At 42.6% G+C, this 19295-nt stretch overlaps 1 long non-coding RNA gene across 1 annotated transcript; it reads left to right on the top strand.

Moving 5' to 3' along the window:
- The first annotated feature begins 11236 nt into the window (after positions 1-11236).
- Positions 11237-15142, top strand: LOC129528663 (uncharacterized). The gene is made up of 2 exons (XR_008673936.2): positions 11237-11437; positions 14856-15142. It is a non-coding gene; the product is annotated as an uncharacterized lncRNA (long non-coding RNA).
- The last annotated feature ends 4153 nt before the right edge of the window (positions 15143-19295 follow it).

Raw genomic sequence — 19295 nt, 5'->3', positions numbered from 1 at the left:
TGTCGAACCTAGTACAATAGGTCAGTCCAAACCACTTACTTCCTGTTTTTATAGAACAGGCTTCAGCAGAGACTTAGTTGAAGGACACGGGGACAATGGAGCTGGAATCAACCCTGACACAAACTCAGGGTTTCTTACCATTCCCAGAAGACACCTTGGAGATGTTCTCAGACGATTTATCTTAGAAACTTATGTGTCTGAATGTTCCTTCACCTCTAGCCTTCTGTGGGAGACTGGAGTTCATCCTTCCAAATATCAAAGGCCAAGAAATCTGAGAGTCCAGGCCCTTTCTTTTCAGAGATTCAGGAAAATGAAAGAAACAATTACCAAGGTGAGAAGAATGAGAGGAAAACAATAAAAAAACAAAGATGCACGGTGAAACAAAAACTCGATTCTCTACTTTCACAATCCTTCTGACCAAATGTAGTTTTTCTCCACACCAAGAAATTCTCCAATTCTCTGGGGACACCACGTGGGCCACCTGCAATTAAAAATTCGGTTATGATGCTGTCTACCTGGATTTAGCGTCAGATCCGAAAAGTTAAAGGGCTCACTCCCACAAACTGTTCTCAGATCAGATCAGACATCTGTTGCAAGTCCCAGGTGGCTACTTGTACTTCTGACTGACAGGCTATAAATTGGGTGTTCCAATGACATCAATAAATTGCTAGAATGGCACACAGAACTCAGGAAAGCACTTTGTTTACATCTGTTGCTTTATATAAGGAATATACCTCAGGAATAGTCCATTGGAAAGAGGCATATGGCAGGTATGTGGCAGGGAAGGGGTTGGGTGGTGCATGGAGCTTCCATGCTCTCTTCAGGCAGCCACTCTCCCAGCACTCCTGAGTGTTCACCAATGTGGAAGCTCATCAAATCTCATTGTTCAAGAGTTTTTATGGAACTCAGTCTCCAGTCCCTGCCTCCCCTTCCTGGAGATCAGTAGGTGGGGCTGACAACCTACTGATTAGGGGCTCCAACCCTCTAATCCCTTGGTCTTTCTGGTGACCAGTCCCATCCTAAGGCCATGATCTCCTTAGCATAAACTCAGCTATGATCAAAAGGGGCTGTTTATGAATAACAAATAATACTCCTATCACTCAGGAAATTCCAAGGGTTTTAAGAGCCCTGTGCCAGAAATCTGTGACAAAATCAAATATGCTTTGAGGTATTTCATACCTCAGAGTTACAAAAAGAAGCAGTAACTAGGAGCATGGAGAGAGGTAAGGAAGGTAAATGAGAGACACTTTTCACTCCACACCATTGCCGAGATTAACCCCCTAACCTTCTGCCCCTAGGGAGATGCTCTATGGACTACTGATCTAAGGAGATGGGCTCTTTCTGAGTTTTTAAACACCATCAGAATGTTGTTCTCAAGCCCAAGGAATAGAACCATGAAAAACAGTGGAGAGCCACAAAACAAGAGTCAACTATTTTCTATTTTCTCTCTGATTCACTGGATGTTTTCAGTGATAAGGTAGAGTAAACCAATGAAGCACATAAGCCATGGAGAAATTTATTATTAAAAAAAGTTTTGGAAGGTGATAGATCTGGAGTTTGAACAAAAATTGAGTTTAATGTCACCCTTCCACTCCATCATCATATTGGTTTTCTTCTAGGGCCTTCTTGAAAGTGACCACAGAATGGCTGCCACTGTTCTGGACATCGCATCAACAGGCCCTCCCGAGCCAGAATCATGAGACAGGCAGAAAATGTGACTCATTCACATGCCTCTTTCATTTTATTACAGAGGGAAACCTTGTCCAGAGTCTCTTCAGGACCTCTCCTTGTCTTTCATTGCCAAAGCATGCCATCTCTAGACCAATCAATGGCCAAGAAATAACAAAAATACCAATACATGAAAATAAAGGTCAGGGACAGTGGCTCATGCCTGTAATGCCAGAATTTGGGGAGGCCAAGACAGGAGGATTGCTTGAGCTCAGGAGTTCAAGACCAACCTGGGCAACATAGTGAGACCTCATCTCTAAAAACAAAAAAAGATTAGCTGGGTGTGGTGGTGTGGACCTGTAGTTCTAGCTACTCAGGAGGTGAAGTGGGAGGACTGCTTTGTCAGGGAGGTTGAGGCTGCAGTGAGCCATGATGATGCCACTGCCCTCGAGCCTGGGCAACGAGCAATACCTTACCTCAAAAAAAAAAAAAAAAGACAAGTTGCTCATATTGGCTTAGGCCAATCATGATTGATTTCCTAGGACAGTGGCACATTGCTACCTGCCACCTGATTAAAATGGAATTTACTTATCAGTATAATAAAGGGTGGTGGGTATTGCATGAGGCCTCTGAAGAGGTGCTCGCTTGCTGGCTCCAGCAGACATAGAGCTTAAACAGACATGTGCTTTACCCTGGAGATGCCGACTACCCAGGTAAAGAGGTGACAGCGTCACTCTACTGTGACTAAGCATAGTCTTATGCACCCTTTGTGCACAATGGTGTCCTCTGCCATTTCCCTAAGCAGTCACAGTAGAGTGGGGATATATAGTCATAGACAGATGCCTGGTTCATTATGAGATTTCCCAAAAGGAACAACTAACTGAGACGGACAGGGTCCAGGGTCACTTCCAAGTGCAATGCAGATAACATCCGGGATGAATCTTAAAGACTCAGATAAAGAAGAAAAAAAAAATACATTCCAGGCAGAGGAGAGTGAAAGCACGCAGGAAAGGGTCAAAAAATAGCAGGTTACCTGTGGTTATTGGAGCATAGATGGTGAGGCAGACAGCCATAAACACTGAGTGTGTAGCAAGTGGCAGAAGCCATCTGTTGGAGGGTCTTGAATGCTACAAGAAGGACTTGGAATTTCTTCATAATAACATGAATAACCATTTAAGCAGGACAGTGACTTGTCAGGTGTGTGCTTCTGAAAAATGTTGTTCTGTAGTCCTGCAAAGGGATGCCTTTGAGAATGTTTCTAATTGGAGACAGAGATATTAGAATGGAGAATGTTGCCAGAAATCAAGGTAAGGTTCTTGAAGAGCTACCCAGGGCAGGAATAGTGTGATCAAGAAGAGGCGTAGCTTAGAGACAGATTGTCCAGGCTGAGTAGAGCAGCCTTGGAGACTGGATGGCTGTGGGGAATGGGGAAGAATGAGTGCTCTTTATAAATTCCACATTCCTAAAGTTACTACTGCTGCATCTGCTACAGTCTGAATGTTTGTTTCTCCCCTCCCCAGATTTGTATGGGAAATCCTAACCCCCCAGGTTATGGTATTAAAAGGCGGGACCATAGGGAGGAGATTAGAGCGTGATGGTTGCACCCTCATAAATAGGATTAGTGCCTTTGTAAGAAAGCCTTGAGGGAGCTTGTCTGTCTTCCACCATGTGAGGACATATGGAAGGCGCTGTCTATGAGTAATGGGCCCTCATCAGACATGGAATCTGTTGGCACCCTAACCTTGGTTTTTCTTTTTTTATTCTTTCCTTTTTTTTTTTTTTTTTTTGAGAGAAAGTCTTGCTTTGTCACCCAGGCTGGAGTGCAGCAGTGCAATCTCGTCTCACTGCAACCTCCACCTCCTGAGTTTAAGGGATTCTTGTGCCTCAGCCTCTCAAGCAGCTGGGATTACAGGAATGTGCCACCATGCCCGGCTAATTTTTTTTTTTTTCTGGTAAAGATGGGATTTTGCCATGTTGCTCAGGCTGTTCTCAAACTCCTGGCCTCAAGCAATCCCAAACTGCTGAGATTATGGTGGCATGAGCCACTGTGCCCAGCCTTAATGTTGGTTTTTCTATCCTCCAGTACTGTGAGTAATAAATTTATGTTGATCATAACTTACCCTAATAGATTTTGTTATAGCAGCTCAAATGGGCTAAAAGACTAATTTGTACCAAGAAGTAGAGGTATTATAATTAGAAATACCTAAAAATGTGGAAATGGCTTTGGAACTGGATAATGTGAGAGGCTGGAAGAGTTTGTATGTGAGTGCTAGAAAAAACTCTACATTTCCATGAATGTAACGTTGAGGGTGATTCTGCTACAGGCTCAGAAGAAGATTGCAATAATGATCAGAGTATTGGTAGAAATGTAGAAGTAGGTCATTCTGATGAGATCTCAGATGAAAATGAGAAATATTATTGGAAACTGTAGGAAAGGACAGCCTCATTATAAAGTGGCAAAGAACTTGGCTGAATTGTGTCTGTGTCCTTGCGCTTTGTGGAAGGTAGAACTTCTGAGTGATGGAATAAGATGTTTGGTGGAAGTTACATCTAAGCAAAGCATTGAGGGTGTGGCATGGCTTCTCTTGATTGCTTATAGCAAAATGCAGGAAAAGAGTTACATAAAAAATGGCAATTATAGGCCAGGCACGGTGGCTCACTCGTGTAATCCCAGCACTTTGGGAGACCGAGGCAGGTGGATCATGAGGTCAGGAGATCGAGACCAGCCTGGCCAACATAGTGAAACTCTGTCTCTACTAAAAATACAAAAATGAGCTGGGTGTGGTGGTGAACACTTGTAATCCCAGCTACTCAGAGGCTGAGGCAAGAGAATTGCTTGAACCTGGGAGGCAGAGGTTGCAGTGGGCCGAGATCACGCCACTGCGCACCCCAGCCTGGGCGATAGAGTAAGACTCCATCTCAAAAAAAAAAAAAAAAAAGGCAATTTTAATAAAAAAGGAAGTAGAACCTAAAGATTTGGAAAATTCTCAGCCTGTAAAAAGTGCAAAAGTATGTTCCGGGGAGAACACCAATGATGTGGGTAAGTGAACATTTGATACGGAGATTAGCATGGATAGAAGCCAGATGGTATTCATCAAGACAATGGAAGAATGACTCTGGAGGCATCTCACAGATCTTCACATCTTCCTTGCCCATCACAGCACAGAATGCAAACAATTTCAAGGCTTTGGCAGCACACAATTTCAAGATTGTATTCCCCATATTCCAGTATAGCACTCCTTGGCCTTCCAAGCTTTGGCTCAAGCACGCCAGACTGCGGCTCAGGCCACTTCTCTGGATGGCACAGGCTGTAAGCCAAGGCTACATCTGTGTGGTGTCATCTCCACCAGGGCACAGAGTGCATGAGCTGCGGGGTTGTGGCTGCCTCCCCTTAGATTTTGAAGGAAGGCGCTACCTGGAGTCGCAGGCATGCAACTCAGGGAGAGGGCTGTCTCCAGGGTGGAGACCCAGAGAGGGTCTCCAGAGACTCTCTGTCTCTCCACAGAGAGTCCCTCCCCCAATATGATGGCATTAAGAAAATGCCCAGTACAGCAGCGGGGATGGGGCCACCACAGAGTGCCTCCACTAGGGCAATGTCCAGTGGAACCCTGGGGGTGAGGCTGCCCCTGAGACCTCAGAACGGTGTAACCACCTGTGTGCAATACCACCCTTGGGGAGCTGCAGTACCTGACTTCAACCCCTGAGAGCTGCTGCATCAGCTACACCCAGCAAAGCCATGATGGTGGTTCTGCCCAGAGCTGTGGTGGCCCAACCCCGGCTCCAATGTGTCCAAAAAGCAGAACATGGAGTCAAAGAACATTATACTGAGGCCTTAAAATGTATTTGCCACACTGTTTTGGACTTCCTCAGGATCTGGTTCCCCTTTCTTCCTTCCTATTTCTCCTTTTTGATATGGGAATGTCAATCCTAGATTGTCCCACCACTATATTTTTGAAAGCACGTAATTGTCTGATTTAACAGGCTTAAGCTGAAGAGGAATTTGCCTCAGGATGAATCATACTTTGAGTCTCACCCATGTCTGACTGAGACGATCCTTAGATGATTTTTGCCCCGTTGGAGTGAAAGTTCATTTTAAGACTCTTATTCTGTTTACTTGCCTCTAGGCATTTTTGTTAATCATGGGCCATTTCGTAGCAAGAAAGAAAACCTACTTATGTTTTGGTTTTTTGTTGGTTTTTTTTTTGTTTTGTCTTGTTTTTTTTTAGATGGAGTCTTGATCTGTCAACCAGGTTGGAATACAGTGGCATGATCTCAGCTCACCGCAACCTCCACTTCCCAGGTTCAAGTGATTCTCCTGCCTCAGCCTCCTGAGTAGCTGGGATTATAGGCATGCGCCACCATGCTCGGCTTATTTCTGTATTTTTAGCACAGATGGGGTCTCGCCGTGTTGGCCAGGCTGGTCTCGAACTCCTGACCAGCCTGGTGATCTGTCCACCTCGACCTCCCAAAGTGCTGGGATTACAGGTGTGAGCCACCATACCCAACCGCTTATGTTTTAATAACGAGAGTTTATGGGAAACATGCAGAGGCATCCAGGAACCCAGTTTTAGGAAGAATAATTGGACTTCAAAAGACTTGCAAATGTGTTTGGCAATTAGTCTCTGTGGGGTCCTTTGCCTTTTTTTTTCTCTTGACATCTGGGTCCTTCTCCTTTATGCATAATGGTGTCTTCTGCCATTTCCCTTGTTTTAATTCCCCCTCCCAACCATCACACACACACAGTATTTTGGTTTCCTTGTGCCTCTTAGACACATCTATACTTCTTACCCTTCCTTCCTTGGGAATCTTCTAAAATGCTTCTGGTTATTAGGACCCAAAAATAAATTTTTATAAAATAAATCTGAACATATCTCGCCTCGGATCTAAAATCTTCAGTATTTTTTCATTTCATCCCTATCTTCCTGGCATGAGACGCTGTATTGTGAGATCAGGAGCTATGGCAGCTATCTTGGGGCCGTGAGGTGGCAATTTCCAGGAAAAAAAAAAAACAATGCCAAAATAGTGATGAAAAAGTGAAAAGATCAAAATAAACTTTTTAAATGATATAATTTGGACAGAAAGTAATTGAGTACTACTCACTTGCAAAATTCTTGGAAAGCAAATAAACCATAAATGTTGTCTTTGGTTTAAGCCATTGTTAGGTGTAATTTTAAATTATAAACTACTTAAAATTGTAAACAGCCTTAATGACACAAAGCCTTGGGAATAATGCTTTTAGGAGGACTACCTTATTTCTGTCTCTGCTTCCCATTTATCTCCATACCACTCTGATACCCATGGATAGAACCTAATATTTCAGAAAGCCCACCACCTCTTTGCACTAGAAACCTACAAATGAGCTTCCACTGGAGCCAAAAATTATGGGGTTAATCTTGGCAACGTGCCTGGGTGTGGATGCTCTGTCCTGTCAACTTCTCTGCCTCCCTTCAATCTCTCACTGGTTTTGGTCTCCATCCTTCTCGTCTTCATTCTGCCTTTCATTGCTTCCCTCTAATTCTTCTGTTACTGGAAGGGGTCCTGATCCAGACCCCAAGGGAGGGTTCTTGATCTCGCACAAGGAAGAATTCAGCGTGACTCCATAGAATAAAGTGAAAACAAGTTTATTAAGAAAGTAAAGGAATAAAGCATGGCTATTCCATAGACAAAGTAGCCCTGAGGGCTGCTAGTTGGCCATTTTTATGGTTATTTCTTGATGATAGCTAAACAAGGGGTGGATTATTCATGCCTCCCCTTTTTAGACCATATAGGGTAACTTCCTGATGTTGCCATGGCATCTGTAACCTGTCATGGCGCTGGTGGGGGTGTAGCAGTGAGGACGACCAGAGGTCACTCTCGTGGCCATCTTGATTTTGGTGGCTTTTGGCCGGCTTCTTTACTGCAACCTGTTTTATCAGCAAGGTCTTTATGACCTGTTTTTTTGTGCTGAACTCCTATCTCATCCTGTGACTTAGAATGCCTTCACCGTCTGGGAATGCAGCCCAGTAGGTGTCAGCCTAATTTTACCCAGCTACTATTCAACATGGAGTTGCTCTGGTTCCAGTGCCTCTGACATCATTACAGTACTTGCTCCTCTCTTTACCTTGACCCTTGGAGAGAGAAGGGTCCTGGACACCCAGATTCCTTGGCCTTTTAGGTTGAGAGGGTTGAATCTCTGCATCCCACAAAGACTGAAGTTGAGAAACACAGTCAGGTACTTTAGTTTCTAAATGGGCCCACAACAATCCACTGCTATTAAAACAAGTAGTATATTGGTGTGTTCTTAGGGCCATTAAAAATCAGAAGGAGCTCTGGTTTCTGTTTCCTGTTCCCCAACTGGTTTCAGTTCTCTTACTCCTCCTCCTGTCCCTTGGGCTAACTTCTGCTGTGAAAATTACATGACAGTGACTCTCTCCAGGAGATCAGGACCTAGACCTTCCCAGAGCAAGGACCCAGCTGGTGGAATATAAAATCCAGATGAAGAACATATCTCTGGGGATGGGGAGCTTGTTAAGGGCATACTTAATAGACCCTTTGGAGTACAATAGACTCTTTGGAGTGAGTAGAAGAATGTGAAGTTGAAGAATAATTTCTTTTCTTTTCTTTTTTACTTTAAGTTCTGGGGTACACGTGCAGAATGTGCAGGTTTGTTTCATAGGTATACGTGTGCCATGGTGGTTTGCTGCACCCATCAACCTGTCATCTGCATTAGGTATTTCTCCGAATGCTATCCCTCCCCTAGCCCCCCAGCCCCCGACAGACCCCAGTGTGTGATATTCCCCGTCCCTGTGTCCATGTGTTCTTGTTGTTCAACTCCCACTTAGGAGTGAGAACATGTAAGAGATTCTAGGCAGGGCGCGGTGGCTCACACCTGCAGTCCCAGCACTTTAGGAGGCTGAGGCGGGTGGATCACGAGGTCAGGAGATCGAGACCATCCTGGCTAACACGGTGAAACCTGTCTCTACTAAAAATACAAAAAATTAGCCGGGCGTGGTGGTGGGCGCCTGTAGTCCCAACTACTCGGGAGGCTGAAGCAGGAGAATGGCATGAACCTGGCAGGGCAGAGCTTGCAGTGAGCCGAGGTTGTGCCACAGCACTCCAGCCTGGGTGACAGGAGCGAAACTCCGTCTCGAAAAAAATAAATAAATAAAAACAAACAAAAAACCCTCAATCTAAGTTTTACCTTCTTTATAAAAACTAATCCAAAATGGATTACAGATTTAAATATTAAATGCAAAACTACTAACTTTTTAGAAGAAAACACAGAAGAAATAGTGAAGACTTAAGGCTAAGCAGGGAGTTCATAGACACGACACCAAAAGCACAATCCATAGAAGAAAAAAGTATAAATTGGACTTAATTAAAATGGAAAATATTTACTCTTTTGAAAGTTGCTATTCGGCTTCAGAGTCAATATAAAAATTTAAAAAACATAGCAAATCATGACATTCCCCTGCTCTTCATTCTCCAGTGGTTTCCAAATTTCTAACTCATGCTTACCAAGCTCTACCAGAACTGGCGCAGACATCATTTGGTGGAAATCTACTCTCCTTTCACAGAATAGCAGGTGAATGCAGAGGCTGTTCAATAGATGAAGAGACAGAGAGTGAGAGATGCAAAGGCACTCAGATCAGTGATTGTAAAGATTGAGGGAAAAGGGTAATTTTGTGATTGACAGAAGGCAGCAATGAAGGTTATCAAGAGAATAAGTACAGTTTCATGGACTAGAATGGAGAGTGACTGAGAGGCTACTTTATCTTAGAGGCTCAGAAAACAATATCTTGAGGAGGTGACATGTGAGCTGAAATCAGAATTACATGAACCGCTAAAGTGAAGTGTAACCACCCAGTGGGTTCACCTTGCCGGCTGCCTAGACACAGTCAATTTATCAAGGCGGGGAAATTGCAACAGAGAAAGAGTAAGTCACGCAGAGCCAGCTATGCAGGAGACTGGAGTTTCATTATTACTCAAATCAGCCTCCCCAACCATTCAGAGAGCAGAGTTTTTAAGAAGAACTTGGTGGGTGGGGGGAAGCCGGGGAGCCAAGAGTGTTGATTGGTTGGGTCAGAGATGAAATCACAGGGAATTGAAACTGTCTTCTTGCAGTGAGTCAGTTCCTGGGTGGAGGCCACAAGATCAGATGAGCCAGTTTATCCATCTGGGTGGTGCCAGCTGATCCATCAAGTGTAGGGTCTGCAAAATATCTCGAACACTGATCTTAGGAGCAGTTTAGGGAGGGTCAGAATCTTGTAGCCTCCAGCTGCATGACTCCTAAACCATAATTTCTAATCTTGTGGCTAATGTTAGTTCTACAAGGCAATCTAGTCCCCAGGGAAGAAGGAGGTCTGCTTTGGGAAAGGGCTGTTATCATCTTTGTTTTAAACTACAAACTAAGTTTTTCCCAAAGTCAGTTCAGCCTACACCCAGAAATGAACAAGGACAGCTCGGAGGTTAGAAGCAAGATGGAGTTGATTAAATTAGAGCTCTTTCACTGTCTCAGTCATAGTTTTGCAAAGGTCGTTTCAGAAGTTCAAGGGAAGAAATATTCCAGGCAGAGGAGTGGTTAGTACAAAGACTGTGAGACAAGAGTAAGCTTGGTGTGTTTGAGAAATAAAAATACTACTAGTGTAGTTACATCATAATAAGTGAGAAGAAACATGACATGAGAGAATACGCAAGAACCAGATAATATGAGGCTTTCCTAGAGAAAGGCTTTAAATGTTTGTTTTATTAGTGCAATAGAAAGCTATTGTAGGATGTTAATCAGGGGAGGAGCATGATGATGCTTACACTATGAAAAACGTTTGTAAAGATGGATTGCTACAAAGCAAGAGTGGAAGCAGAAAGAAGAATTAGGAGACTATTACAGTCATCCAGATGGAGGTGGATTGGAGTCACGTGACAGCAGTGCATAGAAAAGAAACACACAGATTTGATCGATGTTTCTGACATAGAGTCAGTGTGATTTGGTGATGGATGACAGTAAAAGAATCAGGAATAACTCATATTTGGTACTTAAGATATTAGGTAGAGGGTGGTGACTTTTTCTAAAATTGGAAATGATGTGGAAAACATGGCAATCAGTTTCTTGGGAAGAATCAGATTGATAGTTCTGTTTCGGTCATGCCACATAAAATACTTCAGTTAGATTTTCAAGTGGAAATGCAGAGGAGGGAGGTAGATACCAGTCAGGACTTCTTCTGAGAAAAGGTTGTGGATTATGATGGAGATTTGGGAGGGGTCATCAATGCACAGGTGGGATTTCAAGTTATAGGGACAAATTACCTAGGATGACTACATTGACACAAATAGGTGAGGGGGTCTAGAATTGAGCCCTTGGGTACACCAATATTTAAAAGTCAGAAAAGGGCCAATCAAGGAAATTGAGAAAGAGAAGTCACTGAGGTGGGAGGAAAATGAAACACGAGTGATGTCACCAGGAACGTTATATATTTAAAGATGAAAGGACTGGTCAACTGAGTCATATATGCTTAGGGGCATAAGATTCCATTGTTACCTGAGAGATGGTAGATTTCCCCCCATTGGATTCTTAGCCAAGCACCAAATGTCTGAACCTGCAGTGCGGTAACATGGCAACAGATGTCACTGTTGTCCATAATAAGAGTAGTCCCGGTGCAGTAATCAGGAAAGGAACCCATATAAAATGGGTTGTTGTGAAAATGTGAAATGAGGAAGTAGAGAACTGAAGTGGAAGTGGGCCTTGTATTTGCTGTCAAGGAGAACAGAGATTGGTTGTAACGTTCAGAAGGAGGTTTGTTCTACAAAGAGTTTTTTTTTTTCAGTTAGATTGGAGAACATATTTTATATACATATATATACATATATACACATATATATGCATATATACACATATATATACACATATATATACATATATATGCTGATGGCAATAAAATAAAATTTAATGATACAGTAGAGAGAGAGAAAAAGAGAGACCACCTCCGTCTCTTCCTCTCAATACCTACTCATTTATATTAGTTACTGTTTTATCATTCCTCTGTTTTTTCTCAGAATATGTGATTTTTAATAGAAAGTACAGAAGCGATAAAAATAATATGACAGTTTTTAAATAGAGCAAAATATAAAGCCTTATTTCAATAAGAAATTAAGTAGATATTATTGGCATTTCAAAACACAGTTCATAATTACAGAGTTTCCATAGATAAATAAAAATAATTAGTGTAAGTACCTGGGATGTCAGATGATAAAGAATCAAATGAGGAATTTTAAAGCAATAACAATTATGTTCAGTTTTTTACAGAGCAGTAGACCTTTTTTCCCCCCTCTCTGGGGGGAAAGCACTGAAAACATATTATATATCAGTCATGGTTCTACCAGGTAAATAGAACTTATATATATATATGAGATTTATTGGTTTATGAGACTTTGGAAGCTGGCTCAGTAAGTCTGAAATCCACAGGGCAGACCATCAGGAAGGGAGGGCTGGAAACTCCCAGGCTGTAGTTGATGCTTCAGTCCACAGAGAGTTTCTTCTTCTTCATGGAAACCTTGGTTCTGCTCTTAAAACCTCTCAATTTTTTGTTTCAGGCTCATTCAGATTATAAAGGTTAGTCTGCTTTACTTAAAGTCAATTGGTAGTAAATGTTCATCATATCTGAAAAGAAATTCACTGCAACACCTATAATAATTTTTGATGAGGAGGACACTATAGCCTAGCCGCATTGACACACAAAGCTAACCCTCACAGTCCATTCTTGTCATCCAGTCACCCATACACGTTTCCTTAAATCATGTTTATTTTCCAAAGAAAGGTAAGAACAAAGTCCTCCTTCCTCCTAACATGATACACCTATCTTCCTTATAGCCAAAAATGCACTGACTCTTTCTCCAGAAGAAGAGGATGCAGAGTCCTTGGGTGATGTTTCTTCTTCTCCTCCTTCTCCTTCTCCTTCGTCTTCCTCTTCCCCTTCCCCTCCTCCTCCTCCTCCTATCCTTCTCCTCCTCCTCCTCTTCCTCTTCCTCTTCTTCTTCTTTTTCTTTGCCCAGGCTGCAGTGCAGTGGTGCAATGTCACCTCAATGCAACCTCCGCATCCTGAGTTCAAGGGATTCTCCTGCCTCAGCATCCCAAGTAGCTGGGATTATAGGTGCACAGCACCACACCAGGCTACTTTTTATGTTTTTAGTGGAGACGGGGTTTTATCACATTGGCCAGGCTGGTCTCAAACTACTGACCTCAAGTGACCTACCCGCCTTGGCCTCCCAAAGTGCTGGGATTACAGGTGTGAGCCACCACACCCAGCCTTCTCTCTTCTTTTTGATCTCCTCTAATATAAACGCCATGATTTAAAATTACCTATTATTAATACCTTTTATGTTAGGTGATAATGAGACAAAAGAGGAAAGAAAACAAAAATTTTTGAAACACACAAATTTATTCATGACAAAATAAGAAATATTCATTAAAATGATAGTCTTCACTTCTGTAACTGATTCTGTGATCATGGTGGTATTTATAACTACCATCTTTCACTCCTCATTCCATATTCCATCTTCCCTCAACTAGTACCTCAGTTGGTCATCATCTGTGCCTAGTGGGGAAACTCAAACCTTCATTCCTGAAAGATCTGGGGCATTAGCAGTCCTGCTTGATAGAGTTGTGGTTTTACATGGACTTTAATGACAAAACAAGGTGGTACTCAGAGCTGCCCTAATGGGTCTCTCATATTCCAGACATGTTCTTCATTATCTGTATTTAATATAGTAGCATACCAATTTCCTTCTTAGTAGCCAGGATCAGTCACCCCATCCATACAGTAACTCCCTTCTTTGCCTGCTGATTCAGAGCAAGAGGAGCCCAAAGTAGTGATGGGCAGTGGTACCTTCCAGTTCAGTAGAAACATTGTTGTGTCGCTGGGTGGATACATTTCTTCCTTTGGAACCAAGACCTCTGAGCCAACACAGCATAAGGTCATGAGGATGGGAAGCAGAAATTTTTCTAGTGGATCACTAAGGGTAATAATGAGTGGTACAATTCCCATTTCTACCCCTTCATTCCTGGATCCTTGGATTCTAGTTATGGGAGAGAGAGCACCATATACTGAGTGCTGATTTAGAGTATATATAGCTTCCTAAAGGATATTGCTCCAGCCCTGCAAGGTATTGCCTGCTAGCTGGTACTTGGGTAAGTCTTCAAAAGGTCATCCTACCATTCCTTCAAGCCGGCTACTCAAAATGGACAATATGGTAGGACCAGTGAATTCCAGAGTGTGGACCCATTGCCACAGTTTATTTGCTGTGAATTTAATCCCACAATCAAACCAACGCTGTATGGAATGCCATGATGATGGACAAGGCATTCTGTAAGTCCACAGATGATAGTTTTGGCAGAAGCATTATGTACAGAGAAAGCACATTCATGTTCAGAGTTAACATCTATCCCGATAAAAACAAGGCTCTGCTTCTCCCACAAGGGAAGTGGTCGAGTGTGTTCAACCTGCCACTGGGGAGCTGGGTGATTACCCAGGGAATGGTGCCATATCAGGGACTCAGTGTCCATCTCTGCTGTGGGCAGATTGGGCACTCAGCAGTGAGTGTAGCCAGATTGGCCTTGGCAAGTCAAAGTCCATGTTGCTGATCCCAGGAACATCTTCCATTCCTGCCACTGAAACTGTAGAAGCAGGAAACATGTTAGAATGATCAAGGATAGAAACTAGGTTTCTCTGAATGTATCTACTTCCTCTTATGGTTTTTTGACTGTAACAATAACGGGATAGGAGGTGCCAACTGGGAAGAAATTGTACTTGATGTACAACAGCATAACCTATATAAACTTTTAAAATCTTGCCCTTTCTTAAAACTGGGCTTGAAATTACATTCCTATTCCCATAGTCTAGATACCCATCGTGACTGGTAAAATGTTTACCGTGATTTGACTATCTAGAATGATCTCTAGAGACAGTGGCAGACTATATTTTCCACTGATATCTATGTTACATATTTATCTCATCCCACATGTTGTCTGTACAGGTAATTCACACTCCTCCTACTCCTTCCACAGAGGAGTGAGGATTTTTTCCCCCCTCCTCTTCAATCTGGACGAGGACTTGTGACTGCCCTGACCAATGGAGTATGGCAGAAGTAATGCTATATCCCTTCCAAGTGTAGTTCATAAAAAGAATGAAACTTCCATTTAACGCTTTCCCCCTCAGATCACTCATCCTGGGAGATACCATCAGCCACCTTATGAGACTACTCCAGCAGTTCTGTGGTGAGGAAGCAACTTTCCAGCAACAACTCATTATCTATGGGATTATGTCACCTGGAAGTGAATTTTCTAGCCTCAGTCAAGCCTTCAGATAATTGCAGCCTCAGCTCACATCTGACTACAAACTCATGAGAGATTTCAATCCAGAAACACTCAAGCCAGAAACTTCCAAATTCCTGACCCAGAGAAATTGTAACAGATAGTAAATTAGATTACTATTGTTTTAAGCCATGTTTTGAGGGTGATTTGCCTGCAGCAATAGATAACTAACACAGGGACAACCTGGTATAATATTAGCTCAAGTGTGACTTAGAATAGGTGAAACATTATGAATTGCCAGGAGTTTTATCAACCAGCAAGCCTCCCAACTCTGTGTGGGTCTCACAAAATCTCCATCATTAGTAGTTAATTCTTTGACTCTATCTTCCAAACTTTACACCTAGATTGCCATTTCAACTGGAAGAGAACACACTGGGCAAGAGGAACCACTGAGCACCTACTTCCCTACAAATTGGGACAGGAAGTTAGTGTTAGGACCTGAGGGAGTGAGAGTAAGGGACATAGTTTTTGGAGGCGATACTGGCTCTTTTTGTATCAGAGGTTGTCCTTCCTCTTTCACTGTGTTTCTCAGTAACTGTTATGTGCTTTGTGTGTACATACAAAAATCAGATCCAGATTTAGTTGGTTTGCTATTTGTGGTAAGAATTGAGGTGTAAAGGGCATGGGGGACTTTTTTCTGATGAATTATTAATTCCATTCACTGTTGCTGAGAACCTCTTCTTTCAGAAGAACAAAGTATTGTCCACACCTGTGATTTCAAGATCACAGCCTCACTCTCCAAATTTGCTTTTCTAACTAGGACTTCTCCCCATGTTTCCCTCCCAATGGCTGTGTTACCACCGCATATAAAAAAGACCATTTGTTCTATGGTGTGGACCATAAAGATATATCCGTGTTTCCAAGAGGTAATATTAGTTCTAATTCTCATGGCCTAATATTAGTTCTTATTATGTCCTCTAGTTAAGAGAGTATTTATTCAACTGCTAGAAAGCAGGGGAATCATTGCTGGGCGCAGTGGCTCACACCTGTAATCCCAGCACTTTGGGAGGCTGAGGCAGGCAGAGCACTTGAGCCCAGGAGTTCGAGACCAGCCTCGGCAACCTGGCGAAACCCTGTCTCTACAAAAAAAAAAAAGTAGAAATAAGCCCCGTGTGGTGGCATGTGCCTGTGGTCCCAGCTAAGACAGAGGTGGGAGGATCGCTTGAGCTGGTGAGGTTGAGGCTGCAGTGAGCTATGATTGCACCACTGCACTCCAGCCTTGACCATAGAGCAAGACCCTGACTCAAAAACAAAAGAAAACAGGGGAATCTGATTGCACATTACAATTTACCAGGGAATACCTAAAGGGAACAAAGTTAATCTGTGATTAAATACAGATTATTGTGCTCTGCTCCAAACTTTATAAATCAAGACGCTTTGATGTTGCAGTGACCTAACCCATATTAAAACAAACAAACAAACAAACAAACAAACAAACAAACAGACACCTCCCCAATTGACTCTGATGAAACGGCATCAGTGTAGGTCAACATTTGGGACGCAGTTAACTAGATGGTGTTTGGAGCCGCAGGAGGCATGAGATGGAAAGATAGAATGGAATCACAGTTGAACAGTCGCCAGCATCCTAAGGTCATGAAGCATTTACATGGATTTTCTTTCGTCTAATGGCACTGGTAACTCATAGAATGGGATGAGATACAGGAGAGATCTCTAGCCTCCACCGCCTCTGGAATGTACATTTTGGAATGAAGGAGACTTTCTGCATTGAAAGAACAAAGTTACTTGTACAGATGTGCTTAGAAATATATTCTGGGCGAGCTAGCCCACAAATAATCAAGCTTTCCAAGGGTTATCTCCCAATGCGGTCACAGAACTGAGTGAAGCAAGACTTGCATTTCCTTGTGTTTTCTTTTAGCTGCCACAAGAGGGAGCTCGATGTCTAATGAGTTCGTTTTCACGAGCCCAGGAGACCCGAGCCAGTCATGCCGGGGATGGCTTCCTCCTGCTGCCTTTGACCCTGAGTCCTCCCTGTCCTAGCAAGTATGAATTTAGAGAATTGCAGCACCTATATGAAAGGTGTCCTGCTTCAAGCAGCCTAATTTCAGGAGCTATGAAGCTTTACTGGTATAAAGAAAAGGGGACCCGAATTCGATTGACTTATTTTTCATGTTTTCCTCTTTTTTTTGAGACAAGGTCTGGCTGTGTCACCCAGGCTGGAGTGCAGTGCCACAATCATAGCTCACTGCAGCCTTCGCCTCCCGGGCTCAAGCTATCCTCCCACCTCAGCCCCAGTCCTTCAGCTGGGACTACAGGCACGCACCACCACGCCCAGGTAATTTTTGTATTTTCAGTAGAGACGAGGTCTCACTATGTTTCCCAGGCTGGTCTCGAACTCCTGGGCCCAAGCAATTCGCCCACCTCGGCCTCCCAAAGTGGTGGGGTTACAGGCATGAGCCGCTACATCCAGCTGACTTATTTCTCTTAGCTTTTAAAATGTGGACTATAACAACCACCCCCCACACAAACACACACAATGAGAAAAAGATAAACTTGAAGATTAATATATTTGTGTAAAACAAAATGCTCATGTACTCCCACTCATGTCAAGAAATAGATCACTATTTGTTTTTCAGAAAAGTTGTCTTCCTAAGATGTGGCAATGGGCTTTATAGCTCTGATAGTAGATAAGAGCAGAGAAATCAACTAAATTACAAACGATCTTTTTTAGTATTACTTTTTTTAATTTTTAATTTTTGTGGGTACATAGTACATAGTAGTTGTATATATTTATGGGGTACATGAGATACTTTGATATCAGGCATGCAATGTGTAATAATCACATCATAGAAGATAGAGTATCCATTCCCTCAAATATTCATCCTTTGGATTATAAAGAATCCAGTTATACTCTTTTAGTTTTAAAAAATATAAAATTAACTTATTATTGACTATATTCACTCTATTGTGCCTTTGAATACTAGGTTTCATTCATTCTTTCTATTCTTTTTGTACCCATTAACCATCGCCACTTCTCCCCCGACCCCTGCTACCCTTCCCGATTTCTGGTAACCATCCTTCTATTCTCTGTCTCCATGAGTTCAATTGTTTTGATTTTTAGCTCCCACAAATAAGTAAGAACACGCAAAGTTTGTCTTTCTGTGCCTGATCCATTTCACTTAACATAATGACCTCCAGTTCCATCCATGTTGTTGCAAATGACAGTTTCATTATTTTTCATGGCAGAATAGTACTCCATTATGTATATGAACAATTTTTTTTTCTTCATTCATCTGTTGATAGACACTTCGGTTACAAACTATTTTAATTTTTTTCTACAGACAAACACACAGTCATGCAAAGGAATGTGTGTGTGCACAGGTATTCATTGTAGCATTTTTTTTTTTGTAACGAGCAAAAGATCAAAAGCAATTTGGTCAGATTAAATTTTGTTACATTCATCCAATAAAATACAATGCAAAAATTAAAAAGAATGAGGAACTTTGAGAATACAGACACAGAAGGAGGACTTTCTAACTCATGATAAATCCATGATCACCTTCAGATAAGCCTTCAGAAAAGACATGGAGGAAACTTTAAATGCATCCTACTAAATGACAGATGCCAATCGTAAAAGGCTACATACTTCATGATTTCTACTATATGACATCCTGGAACAGGAAAAAACTATAAAGACAATGAAAATATCAGTGGTTTCCAGGGGATAGGGAGGAGGGAGGGGTGAATAGGCAGGGCATAGAGGATTTTTAGGGCAATGAAACGAGTCTCTATGATACTGTAATGGTGAATACAAGTCATTATACTTTTGTCCAAACCCACTGTATTAGTCTGTTTTCTTTTTTCTTTTTTTTTGAGATGGAGTCTCCCACTGTCGCCCAGGCTGGAGTGCAGTGGCGCGATCTTGGCTCACTGCAAGCTCCGCCTCCTGGGTTCACGCCGTTTTCCTGCCTCAGCCTCCGGAGCAGCTGGGACTACAGGCACCCGCCACCACGCCCGGCTAATTTTTTGTATTTTTAGTAGAGACGGGGTTTCACCGTGTTAGCCAGGATGGTCTCGATCTCCTGACTTTGTGATCCGCCCATCTTGGCCCCCCAAAGTGCTGGGATTACAGGTGTGAGCCACCGTGCCTGGACAGTCTGTTTTCATACTGCTGTAAAGAACTGCCTGAGACTGGGTAATTTATAAAGGAAGGAGGTTTAATTGACTCAGAGTTCAGGATGGCTGGGGAAGCCACGGGAAACTTTTACAATCATGGCAGAAGGGGAAGGGGAAACAAGCCACCTTCTTCACAAGACAGCAGGAAGGA

The sequence above is a fragment of the Gorilla gorilla genome, chromosome 20 (assembly GCF_029281585.2).
Source record: "Gorilla gorilla gorilla isolate KB3781 chromosome 20, NHGRI_mGorGor1-v2.1_pri, whole genome shotgun sequence".
NCBI lineage: Eukaryota > Metazoa > Chordata > Mammalia > Primates > Hominidae > Gorilla > Gorilla gorilla.
This window is presented reverse-complemented; position numbering and strand designations above follow the sequence as displayed.